The following is an 11,441-nucleotide window of genomic DNA, read 5'->3' as shown; positions in this document are numbered from 1 at the left end:
ACAGTGACTCGTGCCTGTAATCCTAGCACTTTGGGAGGTGGTGGAGGGCAGATCACTTGAGCCTAGGAGTTTGAGACCAGCCTGGACAACATGGCAAAACCCCATCTCTATGAAAAATACAAAAATTAGCGGGGGATGGTGGTACATGCCTGTAGTCCCAGCTACTCAGGAGGCTGAGGCAGGAGGATCACTTGAACTTGCTTAAGGTAAGCCTGCTGTGAGCCGAGATCATGCCACTGCACTCCAGCCTGTGTGACAAAGTGAGACCTTGTTTCAAAACAACAACAACAACAACAACAACAACAACAAACTGTATGAGCAAAAGAAGCCAGATGCAAAAAAATACATACAAAAATTCCATTTATATGAAATTATGGAACAGGCAAAACTAATCTATGGGAAGACAGGTCATAATCGCGTTTATCTTTGGGAAGAGGGAAGCAGATATTGACTTGGAAGCAGCAGATAACTCTCTGGAGGAAGGAAAGCTGCAACATCAGTGCTGCCCAATAGAAATAAAATGCCGGCTACACTCACGCCTGTAATCCCAGCACTTTGGGAGGCCGAGGCAGGCGGATCACGAGGTCAGGAGATTGAGACCATCCTGACTAACACTGTGAAACCCCATCTCTACTAAAAATGCAAAAAATTGGCCGGGCGTGGTGGCGGGTGCCTGTGGTCCCAGCTACTTGGGAGGCTGAGGCAGGAGAATGGCATGAACCCGGGAGGCGGAGCTTGCAGTGAGCCAAGATCATGCCACTGCACTCCAGCTTGGGCAACAGAGCAAGACTCCGTCTCAAAAAAAAAAAAAAAAAAAAAAGCCAGCTACAGCTGTAAACCATATATGTAATTTAAAAATTTTCTAGGAACCACATTAAAAAGACATAAAGGCCAGGCGCGGTGGCTCGCTCCTGTAATCCCAGCACTTTGGGAGGCCGAGGCAAGTGGATCACCTGAGGTCAGGAGTTGGAGACCAGCCTGGCCAACAGGGTGAAACCATGTCTCTACTAAAACTACAAAAATTAGCTGGGTGTGGTGGTGGGTGCTTGTAATCCCAGCTACTCGGGAGGCTGAGGTAGAAGAATCATTTGAATGAAGGAGGTGGAGGTTGCAATGAGCCAAGATTGCGCCACTGCACCCCAGCCTGGGTGAAAGAGTAAGACTCCATCTCAAAAAAATAAATAAAAATAAATAAATAAATAAAAATAAAAAGACATAAAACAAAACAGGTGAAATTTATTTTAATAATATATTCAAAAATTACGTTTCAACATGTAATCAATGTAAAATTATTATCACTGTATTTTACATTCATTTTCTGCATTCTTTGATATCCAATGTATATTTTGCACTTACAGCACTGGTCAGTTTGGGCCAGCTGCATCTCAAGTGCTCAGTAGCCACACGTGGTGAGTGGTCACTTTTATGGATCTGTATCTTAATCTGGGTTGTAGCTATATATAAAAATTTATATATAAAACTTGGGAGGCACTCCAGCCTGGTTGACAGAGCAAGACTTTGTTTCAAAAAAAAAAGGAATAAATTCATTTGTATTGTTATATGTATCTGTCATTTGTGTGGTTTTTTTTTTTTTTTTTTTTTGAGATGGAGTTTTGTTCTGTTGCCCAGGCTGGAGTGCAGTGGCACGATCTCGATCTTGGCTTACTCCAATCTCTGCTTCCTGGGTTCAGGCAATTCTCCTGCCTCAGCCTCCCCAGTAGCTGGGACCACAGGCTCACACCACCACACCTGGATAATTTTTGTATTTTTAGTAGAGACAGTTTCACCATGTTGGCCAGGCTGGTCTTGAACTCTTGGCCTCAAGCAATCTGACCACCTCAGCCTCCCAAAGTGCTGGGATTACAGGCGTGAGCCACCAAGCATGGTCTTTTTTTTTTTTTTTCTTTTTTTTGAGATGGAATCTCTGTCACCCAGGCTGGAGTGCAGTTGTGTGATCTTGGAGTGATCTTGGCACACTGCAACCTCCACCTCCCGGGTTCAAGTGATTCTCCTGTCTCAGCCTCCCAAGTAGCTGGGATTACAGGCCTGTGCCACCACACCCAGCTAATTTTTGTATTTTTAGTAGAGATGGGGTTTCACCATGTTGGCAAGGCTGGTCCTGAACTCCTGGCCTCAAGTGATCCACCCGCCTTGGCCTCCCAAAGTGTTGGGCGCCCAGTCCTTTTCATTTTACATAGTATTCCATTGTATGAATATATCATAGTTTATCCATTCTCCTGTTGATGGACGTGTGGATTACTTCCAATTTCTGGTTATTATGAATAATGCTGCTATCAGTGTTCTTGAACAGTCTTTAAATAGACTCATTTAAATTATTTTTACTGTTTTCTGGTTGTTAAGATAAATCCATACTCACAGAAAAAATTCATACTCATACTAACACACACGCCTCCCCACTACGTTAAACAGTTTTTACTGTTTTCTGGTTGTTAAGATAAATCTATACTCACAGAAAAAATTCATACTCATACTAACACACACGCCTCCCCACCACATTAATGGTTTGATGCAAATGGCTTATGGTTTGATGTAAATTCTTTTCCTCCACATATAGAATCATGTATTATCATTATTAATAAAATTGTCACTTTGATGGTTCCTCCCTTGGTTGTCTGACTCCTGGGGATGCTGCATAGCTCTGAATCCTTGCCCTTCTTGTTGTAAGGTCTCTAGAAGACCAAAACTGGAAAAGATGTAGTGATCATCTAGTCCAGAGAAGGCAACACTATAGCACACCTTCCACTGTTCCACGACTACCTGCACCAAGGCAGACATCACTAATCAATCACCCGATTTCTATCCTTGCCCAGCCCTAGCCACTACCAGTCATTTTGGAGGTAATTTGGGAGGCCAAGTAGAAAAACTGAAACCAATTTTCCATCTCTGGAATAATATGCCACTTTCCATTTTGCACATGAATAAACTAGCGCTCAGAGAGGGGAAGAGCCTGCTTCAAGGTCAGAGGTGGAGCCCCAGGCTCCTAACTCCCTAATACTTTTTCCACTAAGTTCACAAACTCCAAAAACTATTTCCCTGGTCCCTGAAAACCTGGGCTCTAGGGAAGGCGCTTTGTTCTCCAGATGGGGCTCAGAGATGAGAACCTCCCCTCTAGCCAGCCCTTCACCTTTAGGTCTGGCCTAAGTGTAAGAGAAGCCCCTGCCTGCAGCCTGGCACCCCTTCCCCACCGTCAGCACTGACAGACCTGCGGTTTCACTTCTCCAGGTCCACAGTTTCAATTTCCCAAAATAAACATTAAAAACAATAAAACATAAAGGAGGCATCCTCTTAACATCTTTGTCTTTGGCCCCTGAATTGTAGAATGATTAGTTGAGCAGATTAAATCACAGAGTTAATTACAGCAGAGAGGTGACTTCAGATGCTGAAACCATAGAACTCTGAAGCATCCCCCCTTTCACCGACACATCAAACCAGCCCTGGCTGTCATTGGAAGCGACAGTGAGAAAGTGAGAAAGTGGGAGAGTCAGCAGGTCTGGACAGACTGTGGGTGTTCTCAGCTGGGCAAGCAGAATAGTTTATTTAATTCCCTCCCCGCCAGGGCAGCGGGGAAAGTCGGGGGGTGGGGAATGGAGACAGAGTGTAGCATAATGTTTGGGTCAGGTAGAGCTAGATTTTTAGACTGGCCAGCTGCATGACCTTGGGCATGTCACTTCAGATGTTTGAGTTTCAGCTTCGTTATCTGTAAGGCAAGCACATTAATAGAACCTACTACATTTAATTATTGCAGTGATTCAAATGACTTGGTTAAAAAGATGTATATCAGCCAGGCGTGGTGGTGCATGCATGTAATCCCAGCACTCTGGGAGGCTGAGGCGGGAATATCGCTTGAGCTCAGGAGTTCAAGACCAGCCTAGGCAAAAAAGATGTATGTAAAACTACTGTGTCTCCAGATTGTCACATCTGTGAAAGTAGGAATCACTGTCTGTCTCATTCACCATCTCATCCTCCAGCCCTAGCACAGTGATGGTTTCCAGGCAAGCACAACTAGTGAGGCCGGGCATGGTGACTCATGCCTGTAATCCCAGCACTTGGGGAGGCTGAGGCAGGCAGATCACTTGAGCTCAGGAATTCGAGACCAGCCTGGGCAACATAGCAAAACCCTGTCTCTATAAAAAATACAAAAACTAGCTGAGTGTGGTGGCTTGAGCCTGTAGTCCCAGCTATTTGGGGGGCTGAGGTGGGAGGATCCTTTGAGCCCAGGAGGCAGAGGTTGCAGTGAGCCGAGATCATGCCACTGCATTCCAGCCTGAGTGACAGAGTGAGACCCTGTCTCAAAAACAAACAAACAAACAAAAACCAACTATTGAGTACTTAGTGTAAGGTATGGTCCTGAGGATAAGGGGTGGTAGAGGAGAATGCAAAGAGGTTTAAGGGACTTTCCCTTAGAGAGCTCCCATTCCAGCATAACAGACATTCCAGAACCATCTGTAATAATAGGTGCATTGTGTGTGCATTAAATAGGTAGATAACATAAAATTATGTTCATGATGAAGTGCATGATGGGAATTCTGGTATCAGACTTGAATTCAAATCTCAGCCCCCTCACTTACCACCCATCTTATCTTTATTAGCAAGTTGACCTCTCAATGCTTTCATTTCCTGATCTGTAAAATAGGGACATGCCTCAGAGAGCTGTTGCAAGGATTGAATGAGTTTCCCAACGCAAAGTGCCTGAGACACAATAATTGCTCAGAGTCTGACTCTGTTGCCCAGGCGGGAGTGCAGTGGCAGGATCTCGGCTCGCTGCAGCCTCCGCCTCCTGGGTTCAAGCGATTCTCCCACCTCAGCCTCCCCAGTAGCTGGGATTACAGGCATGTGCCACCACGCCTGGTCAATTTTTGTATTTTTCGTAGAGACGGGGTTTTGCCATGTTGGCCAGGCTGGTCTCAAACTCCTAACCTCAAGTGATCTGTCCACCTCAGCCTCCCAAAATGCTAGGATTACAGGCGTGAGTCAGCACACCCGGCACCCCCATAGTGCTTTTGATGGACTACCTTTACTTTCCCATAGTGCTTTAGAGTGTCTAAGGTGCTTTCAAATACATGATCTCACTTAAGTCTTGCAGCAACTCCGAAAGTAAATGGAAGCTCAGAAGGCTAAGTGGTGTATCCCTAGAACCACCCGACCAGAAACAGTGGTAGTCCCAAGACCAGCATATGGATCTTTGGACTCTCAGTCAAGTGCTTTCATTACTCCAGCTCATAGCCTTCTGGTTGAGTCCAGAAATCTGAGAGAAGGAAAAAAAAAGAGAGAAAAATTAGGACAAAAAAGTAAGGGACTGAAGACCTATGTCCACACAAAAGCCTGAGCTTTAATCATAATTGCCAGAACTTGAAGGCAACCAAGATGTCTTTCAGGAGGTGAAGGGATGCATAAACCGTGGTACATCTAGAGCACAGACTATTATGCAGCACTAAAAACAGACAAGCTATCAAGCTATGGAAAGACATAGAGGGGGTCAGGCGAGGTGGCTCACACCTGTAATCCCAGCACTTTGAGAGGCTGAGGCAGGTGGATCACTTGAAGCTAGGAGTTCCAGACCAGCCTGGGCAACATGGTGCAACCCTGTCTCTACAAAAAATACAAAAATTAGCCAGGAGCGGTAGTGTGTGCCTGTAGTCCCAGCTATTCTGTAGTCCCAGCTGTTGGGGAGGCTGAGGTGGGAGGATTGCTTGAGCCTGAGAGGTTGAGGCTGCAGTGAGCCTGAACATGCCACTGCACTCTAGCCTGGGCGACAGAGTGAAACCTTGTCTCAAACAAACAAACAAACAAACGAAACAAACGAGCAAAAAAACCCAGGAAACAAAAAAATAAAACCCACACACACAAAAAGCCACCATAGAGGAATCTTAACTGTGTGTTACTAAGTGAAAGAAGCCAATCTGAAACAGCTACTACTGTATGATTCGAGCTATACGACGTTCTTTTTTTTTTTTGAGACGGAGTCTCGCTCTGTTGCCCAGGCTGGAGCGCAATGGGGCGATCTCGGCTCACTGCAAGCTCTGCCTCCTGGGTTCACGCCATTCTCCTGCCTCAGCCTCCCGAGTAGCTGGAACTAAAAGCGCCCGCCACCATGCCCAGCTAATTTTTTGTATTTTTAGTAGAGACGGGGTTTCATCATGTTAGCCAGGATGGGCTCGATCTCCTGACCTCGTGATCCGCCTGCCTCGGCCTCCCAAAGTACTGGGATTACAGGCGTGAGCCACCGCGTCCGGCCTATATGACATTCTTGAAAAGAGAAAACTATGGAGAGTGAAAGATCAGGGGTTGTCAGGGGTTGGGGGAGGGGGAGAACAAATAGGTGGAGCACAGAGAATGTTTAGGACAGTGAAACTACTCTGTATGACAGTATAATGGGAGATACATGTCCTTATACATTTGCCCACACCCAAAGAATGTATAAAACCAAGAGTGAACTCTGAACTATGGACTCTGGGTGATAACAATGTGTCAGTATAGGTTCACCAATTGTAACAAATATACCACTCTGGTGGGGGATGTTGACAGTGGGAAAGGTTACACACATGTGGGGTCAGGCGGTATGGGGAAATCTCTGTACCTTCTCCTCAATAAAAATAAAGTCTACTTTTTAGGCTGGGCATAGTGGCTTATATTTGTAATCCCAGCACTTTGGGAGGCCGTGGTGGCAGAGGATTGCTTGAGTGCAGGAGCTTGAGACCAGCCTGGGCAACATAGTTAGACCCCGTTCTGCAAAACAAAACGAAACAAAAATTAGCTGGGCATGGTGGCGTGCATGTGTAGTCCCAGCTATTTGGGAGGCTGCATTGAGAAGACTGCTTGAGCCCAGGAGGTTGAGGCTACAGTGAACCCTCATCATGCCACCGCGCTCCAGCCTGGGCAACAGAGTGAGACCCTGCCTCAAAAAAAGAAAGAAAAAATAAAATATATATATAGGTATATATATATTTTTTTTTAAGAGGGGGAAGTTTGTAAAATGGGCTGATTATAAATGCATGGCTCTTAATCAGCTTACAGTAAATTTTTCCTTGTCTTGCATGAACAAGAAATGGGAAGTTCCGGGTAATTCAGGGCTTTGCTTGGATATTGCATTTTCTTTTGTTCTTTTTTTTTCTGAGATGGAGTCTCATTCTGTCACCCAGGCTGGAGTGCAGTGGTGCAATCTTAGCTCACTTCAACCTCCGTCTCCTGAGTTCAAGCAATTCTCCTGCCTCAGTCTCCCCAGTAGCTGGGATTACAGGCGTGCGACACCATGCCAGGCTAATTTTTGTATTTTTAGTAGAGACCGGGTTTCACCATGTTGGCCAGGTGGTCTCGAACTCCTGACCTCGTGATCCACCCGCCTCGGCCTCCCAAAGTGCTGGGATTACAGGCGTGAGTCACTGCGCCCGGCCAATATTGCATTTTCAAAGAATGAGAACACTGTGAAATACTCTGCACGCTAAAACCACATGGACTATAATTTAATCTTTAATTTTGTTGTTGTCATTCTCAAAGGCTCTTCAATATATCTTAAAGCTGTGTTTCTCCAAGAGTGGCCAAGGAAAACCCTCAGCTCTCAGCCTTCTCATCTGATAGAGGCGTCTGTTCAAAAACTGCCATTTTCTGAGCCCCCATCCGCCCCTAGTCCACTTGACCTACAGTTTTAGAGTAGTGAAAGTCAAAATATGAACGTTAATTATCATTGCACTTAAGAGATGCAGACATTCTGCTTAAATGAGAGTTCTGTATCATAGAGTAGACTAATTTACCTCATCTCCTTCAAGTCTTTGCTAAAACATCTCCCTCCCCATGAGAATGTTGTTGACTTAAAATTGCATCTCAGGCCAGGTGTGGTGGCTCACGCCTGTAATCCCAACACTTTCAAGGGCAGAGGTGGGCAGATCACCTGAGGTCAGGCGTTCAAGACCAGCCTGGCCAACACGGCGAAACCCCATCTCTACTAAAAATACAAAAAATTAGTCAGGAGTGATGGTGGACGCCTGTAATCCCAGCTACTGGGGAGGCTGAGGCAGGAGAATCACTTGAATCCAAGAGGCAGAGATTGCAGTGAGCCGAGATCATGCCACTGCACTGCAGCCTGGGTGACAGAGCAAGACTCCATCTCAAAAAAATATATATATATAAAATTTCATCTCACCTTCTTCCCCATAGTACCCACCCTCCCTATCACCCTTCCTTCTCTGTGGCACTTACAACATCTAACTGAACACATCATTTATTTATCTATTGTTTATTCATTCATTCACTCATTCATTCATTGACTCATTCATTCATTCATTTACTTGTATGACTCTCATCTCTAGAATGCAAGCTTTACAAAGGCAGCTGCTGGGACTACAGCACCTAGGACAGTGTCTAGTACGTAGAAGATGTTCGGTAAATAGCTGTGCCAAGTTGCATAATATCATTTGCCCACTGTCTTTCTCAAGAGGATTTTTTAAAAACTATAAAGCAAATTCTTCTTTTATTCTCTGAGTGATGTTCTGTGTGTTTAGTACCAGAGAAAAAGAGCTGGAACCACATCCTCTAATCTCTTAATTCTGAAGTCTGGGCCTGTTGCTCTAAAGATCATTTTTCCTTAATACCACTGAGATCCTCAATTTACTATGAGGATCATGAGTTTACAACTGCATTGTCCTGTGAGGGCTACCTCTAGAAGGACTTGTCGCCCCTATTGTGAACAAAGTGGACTGAAGCTGCTGCAGCTGAGATACACCTGCACTGAAAGAGGATTTGTCTAAGTCTAACCCATGTTACTGTGATACAAACAAGCTACTGACCAAAAGAGGTAGACGCTTCCTCCTCAGATTCTGAATGAATATGCTAATACATGGATCCTATCTCAAGCTACTTCTTACACAGCATTGGCTGACTCTGAACAGATGCCCTTACCCATTTCCTCTTTTTTTTAATCCAAAATGTGTTTATTGAGATGGTTTCCCACTCATCTTGATTCAGAGTGCTTTGAGTGCTGCTTCCTCCTGAAGGAACATCCTTCTGTAGCCTTCCTTTTCCTCCTGTAGGCTGGCAGAGAACAGTGGAGCAGGCAACACACAAAACTACCGTTTGTGCATGGCTACAGACCATGGTGATTTTATAGCATCCTGGGCATGTCATATCCATGAAGTAGGAATCGGGACTCTGCACCAGGCGTTTCTTCTTCTGTTTCCTCTTCTCTTCTGGAGAAGGATGAAGGAGATCCCTTTCGAGAGGCATGTTCTCGTGGGTAGGTCGCCACTGCCGGAAAGGACCCATTTCCTATCCTTCAAGCTCATCTGCCCAGCAGCACCAGCACACAAACCAAAGTCCAGGAACACTGGAAGATCCCTACTCCCCGCACCTCTCCAATGACCCTTTTTAAGTTCAGACCTAAGAAGAGTCACCTCCCTAATACCGCAGAGGCTACCTGCTCACCCTCATCTGTGTCTCTGCTACAACACAAACTGGAATGCTTTTGTGTTGGAATGGTAAGAAATGCCTTGTGTGGGTGGCCCTCCAGTCCCCAGTCCAGGGGATGCTGAGAAACTGTGGGGCAGAGTAGGGGACACAAACAGGAAAAAGCAAGTTTGTTTCTAGTGTTATGCTCACAGGGTGGCAGGATATACCTGCTGAGCATTCCCAGAAGGTCCCCAAGGAAACCATTACTGTAAGTCTCTCACTTTCTTCTCTGCCTGGTGGTTGGGGTGGGGGGAGGGAAGGAGGGCTATCAAGAGGGGGATGGGCACCCTTCCAGGGGTCAGAGTTATGATGCCCAGGAATAAAAGGTGTTGATTTCAGGATGGAATGTTAAGGTGAACAGCAAAGGGCTTGTCAACATGGGTTGTCACTGGATTACACTGGATGGATTAAGGTAGGGATGGGGGAAGGAGTAGAAGGTGAGTTGGGAGGGAGGGGCTTGTGTGGCACTGAGACCCCCAGCAGGGATGGGGAGAAGGCGTGTTGGCCACCTAAGCTTCCTGGTTTGATCCTTTTTTGGCTGGTTTCAGCTGGGGAAGTGAAGGGTCCTAAGGCTTGGATATGGAGAGGTGGGGATATGGAGAGGTGGGGATATGGAGAGGTGGGGGATAAGGAGAGGTGGGAATATGGAGAGGTGGGGATAAGGAGAGGTGGGAATATGGAGAGGTGAGGATAAGGAGAGGTGGGGATAAGGAGAGGTGGGGATAAGGAGAGGTGGGGATAAGGAGAGTGGCCCCGCAGCTCCCCTGGTGAACCAGAATACTTTCTCAGGGTTGTTCCCAGGCTGGAGGGAGAGAATTTTAGGGGTACGTAAGGTGACTCCAAGGAGCCTTGGGTGCAAGTACTGGGGGATCCCAGAGACCCAGAAGATGGGGGTAGAAAGGAAGGTGTTTGCCTTCACGGGGAGTAGCCTCAAAATAAGAGGGACTGAGGGAAGTCATTCCAAATGCAGTGGGTAGGTAGTTTAGGCTCTTCCAATGGGATGGGGTGGAGCTTAGACCTCTGCAAAAGAAGGGGGTCATTCGGAGGGAACGGTGCACAGCTGAGGCGTTGGGCTCCTAAACTGGAAACAGGAGGCTCTAAGAGGCACTGCCTTTTCCTCCAGCCTCGGTGTGGTGGGGGTGGTGAGTGTCTGGAACCGGGTTTCCCGAATCAGGACAGGAGTCTGAATGGATCTCACAAAAACCAGCCAGGGAGGGAGAGAACCAGGGGAGACTCCACACACCGGGAGGTGGGGGTGGCGGCAAACTGGGAACCCGGGCTTGGGGCGCGGGATTTTCTCAACAGACCATAGGGTCCACTAATGTGGACGGCAGGGATTTGGGGAAACTAAGGGGGACTCTCACTTTGGACACCAAGGGCTGAGGACGGATTGGGGAAGAGGATACGGTTTCTACTGGGGTGCTGATGGAGGTTCCCCACTCGGGACGCGAGGCACTGAGTGGGTCCCCCAAACTGGATATGGGATCCTGGGAACGGAGCGAGGGCTCTAAATTAGAGCCCTGGGGTGGGGGTGGGGGGCTCTAAATTAGGTTGGGAGGAAACTGGGGGCTCTGAGGGCGGCTTCTCGCTCCGACTGGGGAAATGGAGCATGTGGGACTGGGGAGCACTAGGGCTATCTCCCGCCCGACCCGAGGAGATTGGGGTTCTCTTCAATTCTGGACAGCAGGGACCTGAGAGGGAAGACCGGGGGGGTTCCCGATCCGGAACCGAGCTACCTTGAAGGCACCGGGAAGCGCTTCATTCCGGGAGGGCGTTCCCGCGGCCGGGCCCCCGCGCCGGGGTGGGTGGGGGGTGCGGCCGCGCCCTGGTCCCGGCCCGCACCGGGATTCGGGGGTCTCGCTCGGCCCCGGAGACCCAGGAGCCCCGCGGGAGGGGGGTCCCAGCGCCGCCGCCTCCGCGGGCGCCCGGGCGCGCGGGCGAGCGCGGGGCTTTATGCGCGCAGGGCGGCGGGGGGAGGAGCC

General features: G+C 47.7%; 1 pseudogene; it reads right to left on the bottom strand.

The window, feature by feature from the left end:
* Positions 1-361: 361 nt before the first annotated feature.
* LOC106635404 (small ribosomal subunit protein eS27-like) lies at positions 362-11,373 on the bottom strand (annotated as a pseudogene).
* Between the last annotated feature and the right edge of the window lie 68 nt (positions 11,374-11,441).

Source organism: Pan paniscus, chromosome 10, assembly GCF_029289425.2.
Source record: "Pan paniscus chromosome 10, NHGRI_mPanPan1-v2.0_pri, whole genome shotgun sequence".
NCBI lineage: Eukaryota > Metazoa > Chordata > Mammalia > Primates > Hominidae > Pan > Pan paniscus.
This window is presented reverse-complemented; position numbering and strand designations above follow the sequence as displayed.